At 37.0% G+C, this 15,228-nt stretch overlaps 1 protein-coding gene across 3 annotated transcripts in view; it reads left to right on the plus strand.

Moving 5' to 3' along the window:
• Nucleotides 1-15,228, plus strand: part of GRM8 (glutamate metabotropic receptor 8) — a 343,105-nt gene that overhangs the window by 75,260 nt on the left and 252,617 nt on the right. The window lies entirely within an intron of this gene.

Genomic DNA, 15,228 nt, shown 5'->3' on the forward strand with positions numbered 1-15,228 from the left:
GTCTTCTGATATTAAAAAGGAAAAATGAACAAATACAGCTGAAACTTTGTTTTCAAGATTTTAATCAGTTTTGGCTAAATGGTAATATCTATCACAATAAAATAATTATAAAGATTAATGCTACCCAAGAATCATCTTTCCTTCCTTCCTTAGGCCAAATTCTGTTAATAAATAGTGTATGTACATGATATATGATCTGCTTTCCTGGGCAATTCTACTGAGATCTAGGAAGCTGTTAAAGCAGACAGTGTGTTGTTTTTTTTCTGTTTGAAGAGAATGTAAAGCAAGAAAATGACTATTTATCGTTCTGTATGTTTGCCTAACATGATATGTGACTTTGTGCACATTATGTTATGTACTGTGCTGGGACATATAGAATCATAGAATCATAGAATGGTTAGGGTTGGAAGGGACCACATAGTAAAGTCTCCTCAGTCTGTTACAGCTTCATGGCAGATGTTTTCAGACAGAAAAAAACTTATTAGAAATTACCCAACTTAGCATTACAATTGATCTTCTGGGATTTTTTTGAGGGGAGTCTAAGGGATAAAAAAGGATAGTGTAAATAAAACTATCATTCCTCCTTTATATTATGGTAAATTACAATGTGTTCTGCGCCTTGCCAGTAGGACCTTCACTTCCCATTTTATTTCTTTATGGCTTTCCCTACTTGTTCTAATCTTTCCTTCCCTGCTCCGCCCCAGTACAGAAGTATCCAGAGCCTGCATGACAAGCAACGGTTTGCCGTTGTCACTGACTGCTATTTTTAATATGCTGTGCTAATACAAGACACTTGAGCTTTGCTCCTCTGCATGATGTAGAAGAGTTGAATGAGTTGAATGTTACAATGCTGACAATATTATTGCAAGATTACAAGCTAAGAATGTCTGTTTGGAAATGTCAAAGCGACTTTCTTGCCTTCATTTTATTTATTTTCTTGTGTGGAAGGGCAGAGGGGCATATTGTGCTCTGAGTCACGATAAGCACACATTTGCCATTAAACTTGCAGTGGGGTGGCTTAGCAGTACAGCTTTCTCTTGGATGCTTGCATGAGTCTGCATACGTTCAAACTGGGGTGACCCTTTTAGTCAGCTACAAGTCATTCCTTCAGTTCTGTTACCTAATGAACTGCTGAAAGAACTCCTAAGAATTATATTCAAATTTAATATTTCAAAGAATTACTATTACTCATTTCAGAAAAAAAGAGATATGTATGCTTCACTAATCGTTGGAAAGACTCCTACACTGATTTTTTTTTCTGTTAGAAATACATGATTTTTATGCAAATTACAAGCTGTGATACCACTACTTTAAACTGGGATGGCAGAAATATGCATTTTGTGAAACCTTAGAGATTATGAAATATATATTTTTCTCTTACTAGAAAACAAGCTGTTTCTTAGGTCAAAACTCTGTCCTCTCAAGGACTTCCTATGATGGAAATAGTGTTCCTTGTTTCTCTGCTTTTTAGCATTTCTTCCATATAGAATGGTCAGTGTCTTTTCATCACTTTTTAGAAAAAACTGAAATGGAACTAATTGTTTTATGTGCAGAGATTGTAACAAAAATGCTGGTCTCTTTAACATTGTTAATTAAAGCAGGATATTTTGACTAGACAATTAATCAAGAGAATGAGTTACAAAACAATACCCTTGAGTAGCAGAGGTGTCATGCGGATAAATCCCTACGTGCTGCTGTGGCTGTAAGCATCCAGAAAACTTCCTGCCACGTACATACTGAGCATACCATACAGCAGTGTGCAGAAATGCGGAATACCCTTCCTATGCCTTCATAAGTCAGTTTCTCCTTAGGCTGCTTGCCAAAGTGCTGTGATTGGTCATAGAAGGAGGAACAAAATTTCAAAACCCCTGCAAACACAAGAACAAGGCAGTTGTAGATTTCCAAATTGAGAACTGAATCCATTGAAGTGCATGCATCTCTGGAATTTTTAAATGTTTGGAGAGGGAGGGGATAAGAAAAACAAAACTACTCCAACACCTCAATGATTCCTGCAAACATTTATGCTAGTACTGTTTAATTACCATTAAATGATCCCTGACATTTACAGGCTGTCATTAATCTCATGGGTGTAAATACTCTCTAAATTAAGAACAACCATGCCTGTTTTCAGGAGTACCAGGTCAAGATCTGCTTTCTTTCAAAAGTGGGAACAAAAAGTCTGAGCTAAATTGGTGAAGAAGCTCTTTATTTTTGCAGACATTCCTATGTTCCTCTATAATTCTTTTCCTTTATTTTCAGGGTGGAGGGATGTCTTTGTATTTATCTTTTGCATGGCCTACTCCCTTTAAAACAACATGCACATCCCAGAACATCTAAGAGAGTCTATAACCTTTGAGAGAATTACATCTTGTTAAACTTCACCGGTGCTACCTGGGATGCAGAGAAACCCACAGTGGCAGCTTTCCTAGAAAGGCCCTAGGAGGATGAGAGAGCATGGCATTGTGCTGTCCCAGGAAATAAACTTCATTTTATTAAAGTTTAGGCTGAAGTTTGGCATGAGTACCATGACATCCTGCTTTCATGGTAGAATGAGAGGCCATATAACTGAACAGAGCATGCCTAAGTCTTCAGTGCTGTCCCTGTTTCATATAGTAACTTTTTAGGATTTCCCATGGATGATGGGAGTAAAGCACAAATCCATCAGCCAGAGACCTTATTCACTATTATATTCAGATACTAGCCAGAAGAGGGCAGTACTTTTATGTATGCTCTAGCAGGTGTGTTGCAATATATTTTGCTAGCATATTGGATTTGCTGTGACATGCATTACAACATTTACTAAGGCCAGTAAATTGAGTGATATGATTATAAGTATTTTACCCAACATGTTAATGCACTTAATGAAGTGCAGATAATCGCACTGCTCAATTTATAAAAATTGTAAAACCTCATAATTACTTCCATTATATTGTAGTATTTTATGGATTAAATCCTTTCAGAGCTTATTCAGGAGGTAGAAATATTATTTATTTTCAGTTAAATTAGTTTAATTGGCTAATGTTTTAATTTTTTTTCAGAATAATTTGTTTTGCAAAGTATAATGTCGCTTTCACAGAACTGAGATGATTAAGCCAACCTGAAGAAATTCTTTCTGTTGCTAAAACACATACAAAATATGTGACTTTCCCCCCTTTTCCTCCGGTTAAGTACAAAGAATTTTGTTTAAAAATAAAAAAAAAATAACCTACAGAATGTTATTGGTGGCATAAGTTTTTACAGACTTAGTTATGAACTTCTTATTGATGTTAAGGGGCATTTCATTATTAAATCCCTTCTTTTTTTTTGATATTTTAGTTAATCAGACGTACATGAATTGACAGTGATGTCTATACAGAGGCTGTTAAAGTCATGGGACTCTGAAGATTATTTCCTGCCCATGTGGACCTTGGTAGAGTCTGAGTACAGTGGGTGTTGGGGAAGGATTTCAAGTGATGCTGAGTGTTCAATTCAGATGTAGAAATAACTTCTTAATTAGAGAGTAATGGTAATGGCCAGTTTTCCACAGTAATGTCCATGAAATTATAAGGTTCGTTAACTAAGGTTAGTTTTACTGGAGTTGTCTTAGCTTTCTTTGTCTTTCAATGATAAGCAATTACAAAGGAGACAATTTTTTTTTGAAAGAAGGACATTTGGATATATTCAGAAAATGTGTTAGTGATGGAAGAGCATCAGTTCCCATATATGCACTTGCTACGGGCATTACAAGCTTGTGACAAGCCCCTCTGGGCTACCTGTACCTCAGGTGCCTCTCAGGAGGAGTGGTGAAAGGCGTTCAAGGACTTCTGTAGTGGGTAGAGAGCCGCCTTCTGTTTCCTTCTAAATAACTCTTTTTGCTCATTTGTTATTTCTGTTGCTATACAGACATAGAAAAACTTCTGCAAGAGAGAGATTATGTACAACCTTAAAAGGTAAAATACCTCCTGTCCAAATACTTTTTTTTCCTTAGTCCAACTACAGAGTCTACACAGAAGAAAACAGGGGAAATGAGAAATGGAAGAAGGGACAGAAAGACTGTAAACAAAGAGGAAAAATACTAACTGGATTTCTTCTGTTATCTATTATCAGCCTTTAGTTTACATTATGTTCAGCTTAATAAAGTACTTAACAAATTATAGTTATGTTTTCTTAGAGAGTGATACTCCAGGCAGCTTAATGTTTTGCTGAACATAGGAGTAAGCCTCTGATTTCTGCCCAGTTTAATTTAGTTTATTTATGGGAAGGAAAACAAAACAAGTTTCAAGAAAGAACCTTGATCACTTTCTAAAAGGGACTTTTCAATTTGTTTGTTTGAGACAGTGTGGGATCAGACTCAGAAACCCAGATGATCCCTTCACATGCTGCGTTGTTCTTAGGCTTTGCTCAGGCTCTGGGGACGGAATGGTTGTGCAGGCTCCAAGCTTGAGAGTTGATCTTGGCTTCCATATGCCCTATCAAATAATCTTTTTTTTTTGTTCAAGCCATGAATTTCCCACTTCTTTCAGATGGTATTCTGATTGATGACTCTGTAATTTTATTCCATCTTAAATGGATTTATTAAAATGAAATTGCAAATCTTTAGTAAATGTTCCTTTTGGTGATGCAAAAAATCCTTATATTCTAGCTCACTTTCTCTTAACTAACAGAAATGAAATACATTCACAAATATTGTTTGTTCACTCTAGTTACGGGATATGATTTTCAAATGCAACTAAGAATGTGGATCTTCTAACTTGGAGAATGTATTCTGTACTAAGTCACTTTTTCAATGAGAAAAGTTTCCTGTTGAAACAATTGTAGTTTTGTGGACTACAGGGCAAACCAGCTTTCATCTTGGTGATTGCTTTTGTGGACTTTTGGTTAATTAACTGAAAAAATAAGACATAAACAATAAATAAGTTTATATAATACCAAACATTCACCTTGCAAGAGCCTTTGTTCTGTCCAAAATTCCTATCAGGAGGTATTCCAATATTATGAGATCTTCACAATTCACCATTTTAGTAATCTATGCCATGTGCAGTTGAGAGCATGATGAGTTTACATAGCACTGTTGCTTTTGCTTACCCAACATTATTAATTCTCCACTTCTACAAGCACTGAATCTCCCACCGTTCCAATTCATTCCTTTTCACATATGTGAATAAATAGATTTTAGACAGTGAAGGAATACAAATAAGACTGATGCCGCTAACAGCCATCATGATGAGATATCAAGATTAGCCTCAACCTTTTCCTGATTAATTTGCCCAATCAACTTTTTGTTCTTACTGAAATTAGTGTTCACTGCTCATCAAATGGAGAAGAAAGCAATCATTCCATTGGAGAGGCAGTGTGAGGGGATGAAGGGCAAGAAGTTATAATTTGTGTATTAAAGTAATCCTAATATCACTGAATCTTTCTCTGAAGTCCTGTATGGCTGAGTTAATAGATGCAACAAAAATGCTAAAATAGCATATATTCAGCTGTATTTTGCATTTAATGTAGGTTCACTTCAGAAATGAATATCAGGTTTAACTACTTGGTTTTTGATTGCTGGCATCTAGCAAGGGGAACACAGTTATCAAAGTAAAGGAACTTTTGGAAGGCAGAAAAAATCTGATGTTTGTTCATTCATGGCAGACTTATGAAAAGAAAGCAAGTAAAGGTATCTTATGGACTTGCACCATTTTCATAACTTAAAGTAGTTGCCAGAAGTTTTTGCTGCAGAGTTAGTTACTTTTGATTTAGTTTTATAAGCAACGTCCTGTGCTATATTCTCCAAAAACTGAGTCATTCCTACTTTTATAGGGTTTTTGATTCATTGTGTTGAGTTGCTGAACTTAAGATGTGTATGTATACATGCTTGTGATGGTGGTGGGGAGCCGAATGGCTCTTCTGTGAAAGCAGAGACAGAGACTGGAGTCCTAAAGCTGATGGCAAATTACTAGGTGAAATGAAAGCATTACAGATGCTATATGCTACTACAAGATCTTTGTGGTGGAAAAAAAAAGCTTTAATTTCTCATGTACTTGCTCATGACAGTCTTTCAGAACAAAAAAGGGGGAAAAAAAGGAAGACGAGATGCAAACTGTTGATGATAGAGAGGAATTGAGGATGAAGGATAGAGAATGAATTCTGTAGTGTAAGATGCCATGAGCTGTATCCCATCCATCCTGTTGGAGCCCCAGATGGCCTTCCAGCTGTCGTCTTTTCTCAGACAACTTAACTCTTAGGCACCCAAATTCTTTCCCTTGAAAGCTCCTGCTGGAGGCTTCTGGCTGTAAGCAGGCCACGTCCTCAACTCTGCTGAAGTCCTCAGAGAAGCCTGAAACACCAGCTGTCATCAGGAGGCTGATTTACTTCACCTGATGCCATGGTGAGCATGGCCATCTCGCTCTTGCACTAGAGCATGGGGTCACTCTAGCACCAGTAGACGGCAATTTTTGGAGATGTTTGAATACCCTGTCCAGGTGGGCTGCAGCCAGAGCCCACCTGACTGGGAGGGTGCTGTTACCTGTAGGGCTTTTGCATGTGATGATAAGCCATGTGCACACTCAGAAAGAGTGCAAAAAAAAAGATGTTATGTGGAAATTAGTTCAAGTGGTGTCTATATATTTGGGATCTGTAAGGTTGAGGGTGACAGGTATGCAGGCTAATAATCATATTCTCAGAGACACACACAGAGAAAAAACAATGTTAGTAAGTTCAGAGTCTTATTTGGCAGAAAATAAAACACAAGAACATCAATGTACAAACTTACCTATTTTCCTATAGCATTCCTTAAAAATAGTTACTGTTGAAACAGGATTTCTACTATGAACAAAGAATCATATCTGTAGTCAGTCCTTTGTTAATTTAGCAGCTCTTAGTTTCATCAAATAGGGATTATATTCCCAGGAATTCCTGTGACAAAGGAGTCCCTCAGAATCTGGAAGATCATCCAATTATGATTTAAAGAAAATTATGGAAAAGACAACTAACTAAAGATAGAAGTCTTTGAGAAAGACTTTTCTCAGGAAAAGAGAAAGAAAGTGTGAGAGGGTGTGAGCGAGACCTTTGCTTTCTTGTATGAGTAAAGCACGGGGAATTAGACCTGTCCTTAATTTTTGCAGTGAATGGAATCAAGGTCCCTGGTGTCGGGTTTAGATCTGCATGCTTTCCTTTATTTTTTTTCTTCTTTTTTTTTTCCATTTCTGTCTGTCTTTTGCTATGAACAGACCTCATATTAATATGAAAAACTGACATTGATTCTAATGAAGTGTTTTTAGATTTACATATGTTAACTCAAAGGGGCTTAGTGCTCTGCTGCAGAAGGAGGGAGGTGTAGTAGGAGAACAAGATCTTCCTCTGCATTTTTCTCTTTGCTATCTAAACTCTCTAGAGAGTCAATTTAAGTGGACCGAGAAGTCCCCATTTGGGCCCAACATTTAAAATTTCAGTCAGACTGTGCCTAATTTAATAATCTCATTAGCAGGATTGTATTTCATCCCATGTGTATTCTGTGCCAATAGGAGAACTCTTGTAGGAAAGGTATCAGGGAATTTTGATCAATCAGTTATTGAATATTATATAATGCAGACACCATTTAATTTAAGGGAAAGGATAGTAAATGTCTGAACTTTTCTTGGAAGAGAGGTCAGTGAAATTTAATTATGATTAAAGTAATTATCCAGAATTCGCAAAACATAAGAGCCTTAATGCAGCTGAATGGGGTCTAATCAAAGGTCCAGATAGCTCAGGTCTCTGTCTCTGGCAAAGGAATTTTGCAGAAAAAAAATCTAAGGAACAGGGTGTATATGCAAAGTACTTCACTAGGATTTCCTAGACCATGGAGCGTAGCTGGACCATTTTATTTGATAGCCATTTGATCAATCTGTGCTCCCTGAATTTATTCAATTTTTGTAGAAGCCTGAGAGCAGATAAAAGGCTTTGGGATTTTCTAAACCGCTGATATGTCTGGTTCTAAACATTAAAGAAACAAGACCTTCTGTGAGCAGGGGCATAATGTAGTCTCGTTAACTTGGTATTTCATGGTTGAATAGGTTGAAAACTCTGATTAAAGTTTTATCTGTTGTTGGGGCATTTGAAATGGCTCTGTCCGGTGTGGATGCTATAGTGTCTAGCAAAAGCTGAGATTAGTCTTTCCCTCAGTGAGACCACTAACTGGATCACTCGTCTCTAATCACCCTTGTGCTTTCACAAAAGATGAATGTACTTAATAAGCTTTTAGACCTCTATCTCTCTGCCAAATTTGGCAAACCTGTGCAAAAAGCTGGTAGACCTCATGCAATATGCCAGGAAAAGGCTACATCCATCCACACAGGATACGTGTGATTACATAAGCTCAGTTTCTATAGGAAACAAACAAAAAAATATCTGGAATGTGCAAAGCATGCCAATAATGTGGTCAAAACTGTATTTGGAGTTTTAAATGAAGGTCCTCTTATTTACCCCCTGAAATGAAAGCTGTTACAGTAGGTACTGGGATTTTTTTCCTCTTAGAAAGTAATTACTGGAGATAGAAAGGGCAGAAAAAATCTCTTTCCAAAATTATCTCACCCTAAAAGAGAAAATAAAGGAATCAAATGAAGGATTATATTTATTGATGATTTATACATTGTTTATAAGACGCAGAAAACTGTCAGTGCCTGCATCTTTCATGCATGGCAATATTTACCTTCCCTATAGTATTTGTGGCATTCAGAACTCAGTGTGGCATACTGTAAATATCACAGTAACTGTAAGTACTGTGTGTGGTAAATGTCAAGATTTTAATTGCACCTACTAAGCCATAGGCTTCTTATTGCTGGTTTGGAAGAAGCATGTAATGAGCATCTCCCCAGGAAGTTATGTGATGAAGGGATTCATCAACATAGTTTATCTGATTCTGCTCTATGGGTGAGGTTGTTAGTATGTAGCTTTAGGATGTAAAAACCAGAACCTGAGAAAACGGAAAAGAAGAGCTGAAATGTGTTTCTGTGATAGTGTCCCTCCCACATTCACAGCAATTTCATATCACCACAGTTAAATAAATTGTCAGTGCTGTAATGTGCTTTTTGCTTAGATGCTGCCTAACCTTTGCAGAATATAAATAAAGAGGCCATTGTCAAAGACTGCAGCTGGAAACAAATAATAAAATAATTTAACTCCCTGTGCTATTCTCAGCTGGTTTAAGAGTGTTTTCTTCAACTGTGAACAGAATTTAGTTCTTACTATGCAGGTCTGACTCAGTCCCTTATGGTTCTGACTTTTGTGGGCATTTTTTGCAAAGATTTACATAGCATGAATCTGCCTGAGGAACAGGCCAGTTTGTACTGGGGCAGGTAAAAGGTCTCAGCGATGTGCTAAGCACAAACTTCCATGTCAGTTCTACCATTGTGGTTATTAATGACCGAGATGCACCCATTGTGGAGTTGCACTTGAGGTGAAGTTGCAGCAGTTCAATGTTATCTCCTTCCTCTGGCACCATAGATTAGAAGAAAAAATACTCTTTTACCCAAGTCCTTTTTACAGCCCTCCTTTCTCACCTTTCCTTAATTCTCCAGCACTGGGAGTGTAATGGTTCTCCTCTGGACTGATTTTGTCTGATGCGAAGATTTACTGAGGGGCTAAAGAGGGTTTAACCCTCTTCTCCCTCATGTTAGCCTGAGATGTGCTGTCTGGTTTTCCTGCATTAACAGCTAGTACATGTGTCCTTCGCCTCAGCTCCTCCAAAGGCAGACACCGAAGTATTGAGAGTTGGTCCACGAGTGTTTTTAGGTTGTGTTTGTTCCTTGCTGTGACACAACACAGGGAGAAAGAGCGGGGTCTTCTCCCTCAAGGGTGTTTCTCTCTCTGCCTATGCCTTCCAATTCTGTGACTGAGAGCTGCAGGATAGCTCTGGATGTAAATCCAGACCTAACCTTAGCACAAAAATGCCTTAGAAAGCAAATTTGCAACTCAGCTGCTGAAAAAATTTCCTTGTAAGCTCTCAACCCCTGTCAATGGCTTTTATGTGTTCATCCCAGGGGCAAGATTGTGCTGCAGGCTTTTTATGTTCTTCTGTTGCATTATGTGGATTGCAGTAACTCTTGGCTGTTATTTCTGCAGCTTGCTGTTTTTTGGACAGTGTTTGGAGATAGGCCTTAAACTTCTGGTTGTTATTGAATGGAGTCCTAGAGTGATGTTCAGTAAATCTACTGCCAGACTGTTTGCTGTCACTGGGAATGGAATGGGGGACCTATCCAGTTCCATCTAATCCCATGTTCCTGTGCACCCGAGCATAGTGTCCTCTGAATGACTGAAAGGTAGAGCAAAGATGTTCTTTTCAAGGCAAGCAGAGATTTTCCAGCTTTGTTAGAACTTCTCTGCTGCAGGTGACTAGAGGAATATTGATTATGTTGGCCATATTCTCGAGTTAGTGTTTTAAGTGATTTTTCATAACATTTAAATGATATTATTACTCTGTTTCCAGAGCACCTAATTGCACTATACATCATCTGACTGCAGGGAAAAAATATGCTGAAATCTGGAAATGGACAAAAATAAATGCTTGGGTTAGTCTCATAGCATAATATTTTGTTCTAGAAAGAAAAGAACATCTTTAATTCTTTACAACCTAGGAGAAGGGGAAAAGCTGGATTCTGTTTATATCCATTATAATTCTGCCCCAGTGACTTTCCGCACATTGCTTTGTTGTCTTAGGTGCTCATGTTCAATTATGGAAATGATGCTTTAGGAAGTAGCTCTTTTTATTAAAATGCATAGAAGTTATGAAGAAAACAGGCTGATGATCACTGTAAGGTGACAGATGGAGGCAGAATAAACAATTCAGAAGTAATATTAAGGTATTCTTTGGGTTACAATTGGATTCTGGCTTGTAGATAGACTGTCTGCAATGCATTTTTGAATAGGCATTGCAAGTTTTACTTGCTGTTGACTGCATTAAGATCCCAGGCCTTGAGAGCACTGAACAAATTATCTGGATAGCTTGGATGTGTCTATCTCAACTCTATTTGCAGGCCACCAAGTATATCCTGCTTTTCAGAAGCTAGTAGAAACCAGAGCCACAGTAGAAATGTAGGTAGTCTGCTTTATAGTTCAATTAAGAATAGTTTTTGATGCTCAGCTATGGCTATGGCTGGGTTATTTTGGTTGTATGGAGAACAAGAGACATCACATACTCTTGTGCTGCTCCAAACCACATACGAGCACCTCTAATTGTTACTGTGTAGAAAAGCAGTGTGGGTGAGGAAAAGGGCTTTTGAGCCTTATTGAAATGAAAGGAGAACACAGATATTAAAAAAACTTTCTCAGCTTGTCCTGATGGGTTCCAAGCATAGCATTGAGGTAGAAGGCACATCCTGTAACTGCCTCTCAGAGGCAATGTGTCAAATGTTAATTCGGACATCCTCCAACTTGACAACCACAGAAGAATGGGCATATGACACTCATTTTCCTTCCTGCTAAGGCACATGCTATAACATGCAGAATCCCCCATTGCTTTCTTGTGGGAATGTGACCTCTTGATGTGACAGCAAGAATGACCTAACTCGACACGAGAGCTTAGGGTATCTGAAATAATGAAACGGCCCACAGTGGAAATATTTTCCTTCAAAACTTGTTGAATATAATGTGTTCCATCTGCCTATTGAAACCCTGATGCTCTGATATTTTCAGTAAAAACAGCTCGTCTGCAAGCTGCCTATTAAGAAATATTCAGGGAAAATAATCGGATACACCAGTTTTGAAACATGAGTCTAAGAACTGCAGACTAATTGTGTCAGTATTCAAGCATAAGAAGAGACAGAATTCAAGGAATAAATGATTCATCATTAATTACTGCCATTTCACAAGTGCTCAGAGTATGATAGGCATGTGCAAACCTTGCCCAAAGATCATCTAATAAAAAAGAATGTGTTCCTGATGATTGCATGAATATTAGGTGCAGTCATCAGCAGCAACATAAAAGAAATATCTTATTTGTGAGAAGTTTGTTATTAGACTGTTTTTTCAAGCTACTCTCTAAAATAAATAATCTCTTTTACCTTACACAACCTAACTTAGTTTCTTCTAATATACCTACCTGTTTTTCCAACCTCCATCTTGAGACATTTCTGCAATTCTATGAGCAGTTCATGCCTTCAGGACCAATGCAATGTAGATGAACATGCTATTTTTTTTTTGTGGATGTGGCAGAATTATGGGATACTAGGGTTTTATCCCATACGATCCAACATTACAAAACATTCATATAGTTTTGTTTTTTAAATAGCATTATTGGAACATTATTGGTGGCTTTGTAGAGATTAATTTATTTACAATTTTGTGATTAATTGAAATATTCATGCGATTAATAAAGCTTCTGCTCTTGAGGCGTCTGCATTCATGTGAAGTGGGTTCAAGACCCTTCCATGATTAGGAGTGCAAGGTTACAGAACTAAAACATGGCAAATTCCAATATTTCAATGAGTTCAATGTTACTATCATTTTAACAAAATGAACAACTACATGCACTACGACTTTGTACCACTCTAGCATTAAATTTTGTTGGTGGTGATTACAACAGTCAGTGCATGCACTGATGCCATGTGTAGCAGCTGTCACACAATATAGTTGGGAACAAATTTTCCTTCGACTGTAGAATATGAACTGCAACTAAAGAAAATGTGGAGCTGAGAATCTGGGAAAATACAGACTGTGATGAATTTGGACCCTTTCTGGCAGCCAAAGGAATAGTGCACCTGTTGGTATCTGGTGATAGAAATGTGCAAATTTTAATTTGAACTGAAATTGCTTCCTGAATGTATTCTATACAGATGATTTACAGCTTTATAATCTGTTATGGCAGCCCCTAGAAAATTTCAGTAAAGAAGTAGAACTGTTTCTGTTATGGACTGTAGTGGAAATAGCTGTTTTTTTCTACATTTAAAATTCTATTCTTTGTATTAAATTATACAGTTTAGATATAAAGAACAAATGGAGGCATTGTATAAAAACTTTTTTGAGACAGCTAAAATAAACTGTAAAAACAATATGGGAGAAGATGGTGTAGTTAAAGAGCTACAAGTCTTCATGGGAGTGAATTTCAAGAGATATGAAGACTGTTGGACTGTATAAAACTGAGGCCATATCTACATGACTGCAGAAATCAGTCAAGGTGTCCATCTGTCTGGCCCACTGGCATCACCATACAGCACAGTGATAGCCCAAAGGCTTATCTGAGCCCCAGTAAAGTGACATATGTTTTGATGTTATATGTGGAGGGAAATCTTGCTCTGGAATCTGAACATATGGAAATTTGACATAGTTAACATTAAGATGCTGATTTTTAAACACTGACAATATATAAACCATCACAGTGGCCTATAAATGTATCTGAAATTCTGAAGTTCTGGTAAGCGATGTATTTAGGGGTTGTCATGACATAACAGTAACAGTAAGTCCTATACAGTGTGATCTTAAAGTTCTCTTTTTTCAGTTTGTTGATTACTGAGCCAAACACTCCACCTACTAAATTTGAAGAATGCCTTTCAACAAAGAGAAAGCAGTACATAAAGCATATTCTTTTCTTCTCCTCTCTTGAATGACTGGGAGATTCCGTTGATCTGTTACTTGCATAAATCAGAAGAGTTAAAAGGTAATGATAGGTAACTTTGTGCCTTCTTTCCGAATTCAGAAGATCTTCCTGTGATGATTACTGGTCTGTGGGTATTAAGTGGACCATCCCACCAACACCTTCACCTTTTTCTATTGTTTAAAAGAGTTCCTTCTGGATTACTGGGCACATGATTGGTCAGACAGCATTGAGACTAAGGAGGCAGTCAATCTGGAGCCCTCTGAGTAGGACTGGGAGAAGACACCTGACCATCTTGACTTTGCATCTCTATCTCTTTTCTTGGCTGATGATGAAATGAAGCTATCTATTCTTTGGTCTGCTGAAATTGTTTATATTCTTACTGGTTACAATGGGGAATAGCAAGGCAAAAAGATACAACCCTCCTGTGTGTAGAAAATAGTGTTTTTTTTCTGATATTTGTGTTTGTATGAAGCTTTTAGAAACGGCAACTAATCAGAGATAAATTTTGTCTATTATAGTTGCTTGAGTTTTTCCCAAAATATGAAGCAAAAGCAAGGGTTTCAGCCTGTACATTAAATACTGTAAAGTTTTGAGAATACTGAACAGATGCTCTTTCTTTGAGGAATCAAAAAAGACTATAAATCAAAGTAAAGCAAACTTACAGTTATTGAAAATGGGAACTTCTAAGCGGTAAAATTTAAATACTAGTGAAATCCCTTACATTTGCAAGAAAACATCTCAGATTTTCTGAAGACCAGACCATATGTGTGTTCTTATGCTGTACCACCTGTTAGTAGGGTAAGTGTTCTTTTGAAGATAGCCTTTCCAAAACCAAATTTCTTGAAGATGCAGACTGAAATGTCATGAGAATTGCAGAGGTCAAGTATGTACTGAAGACTTCACTAAATACAGTATCTTCATATAGTGGTCTTCGTGAAAGCCTAAAATAACTTTTGTAATTTGTTAAATTCAATAGTCTTTTTAAAAATTTGCTTGCTTTCTTAAAATATGTTTGAGAATACAAACGCCACAATTCCCATGATATATTTTAGTGATTTTTTTTGTTTCTTTTTGTTATCACCATGATTATTTTAAACAAGAGAACTATTAAGGCAGGCAGCTGGACTGTGCATAACAGCTACAAATATTGGATCTCACAGAAAAAATATACCCCTAAACTTAAGAGATTTGTTATTTCAGTTTTTAATACCTGTTGTAGTATATTACAAGAAACTACAAAGATGTGGATTACTAAAAAACATGAAAAGTGAATTATAAATGGTTTCATCAAGTGACAAATTTGAGGCTCTCTAAACATAATGTTCAAGTGGATGTTTTTACCATTCCGGATGCCTTCTGTTACATCTGGCTGTATGTCCTAAAAGTGTTAAGTGACACAAGAAAATTTAACACAGACAGTGCTTTTAAATTCTCTGAGGCAAGAACAACTGATAATCTGTTTTAAGATTATCCTATCTTCATAAGGAAACCTTTAAATGTTTTCTGAAGTATTACAATTTATTATCTGTTTCATGAACATATGTAGGGCTGCCTGCCTACAGAAAGTTTTAAAATACTTTTAAAGTTGCAGAAATATGTCTGTGAGATAACTAATTTCTACATTAGTAGAATGCAAACACTTCAGGATTGGAACCTGCCACATTTTTATAGTTTACAACACCTAAAACAAG

The sequence above is a fragment of the Chlamydotis macqueenii genome, chromosome 1 (genome assembly GCF_036417535.1).
Source record: "Chlamydotis macqueenii isolate bChlMac1 chromosome 1, bChlMac1.mat, whole genome shotgun sequence".
Lineage (NCBI taxonomy): Eukaryota > Metazoa > Chordata > Aves > Otidiformes > Otididae > Chlamydotis > Chlamydotis macqueenii.